The sequence below is a fragment of the Bactrocera latifrons genome, unplaced genomic scaffold (genome assembly GCF_001853355.1).
Source record: "Bactrocera latifrons isolate USDA-ARS-PBARC rearing strain unplaced genomic scaffold, ASM185335v1 scaffold_1374, whole genome shotgun sequence".
NCBI lineage: Eukaryota > Metazoa > Arthropoda > Insecta > Diptera > Tephritidae > Bactrocera > Bactrocera latifrons.
The window spans coordinates 2,097-2,955 of NW_017534824.1; positions in this window are offsets into that span (position 1 = coordinate 2,097).

An 859-nucleotide genomic window follows, 5' to 3' on the forward strand; every position below is an offset into this window, starting at 1 on the left:
GCCATCTTGGATTCCAATAGAAACTCAACCCCGGACTCCCCTTGACGTTTCTACAGTGGCACCTCTCAGCTGTGGCTTTGTTTACATAACATCAGCTCTTAGTAACTCTACTCCTCCTCTACCGTGATCTAAACGAGACTGCCCAAACTTTAAAGTCGACCCTTTTGACCAGTGTGGTATGTGTTTGCGGAGGTTCTCTCGAGTGTGGGTAGTGTTGATGTGTGGGTCCTGTGGAATGTGGGGGGGCGGCGTATATCATTTAGCCAGTATCTATAATTGCAAACAATAATGTTTTGAAGAATACCGTGTAACTTCTGATCGTGTGGTGGTGTAGTGTGTGGTGTTTTTGTAGTTGTTATGTGTTGCAATTCATTATGTCAATATCTAAATTTTCATCATCACTGTAGTTCGCAGTAGGATCATATTGGAATGCCAAGCGTTTGTATAATGCCAATGATTTTCGTGTCCCCACGCGTTGTCTCAATCGGGCATTTTTTCTTATTATATTTTGTATTTCTTCGCTTAAGTGGCATTTTGGACTATATACAGAGTGATGAATTTAATTTCAAATGCACGATCCACATAATTTACACAGCTCGACTTACCACCTTAAAGACAAATGCCTGCTGTTTAAATTGAATAAAAATTGGCACAATACACGTGATTGATTTGATGGTTTCCAATTGAAATGTTAGGAAACGAACAACTTATTTAAAAAAAATGTTTTCACAATTTCACCGTGAACACAATACAGGTTTGTCACATGAAATTAATTAAGCAGAGAACAATGAGCTATCAAACAATGTATCACGCACCGGCGCCATCTACTTAAAATATTATTTTGTGGTACATGCTACGT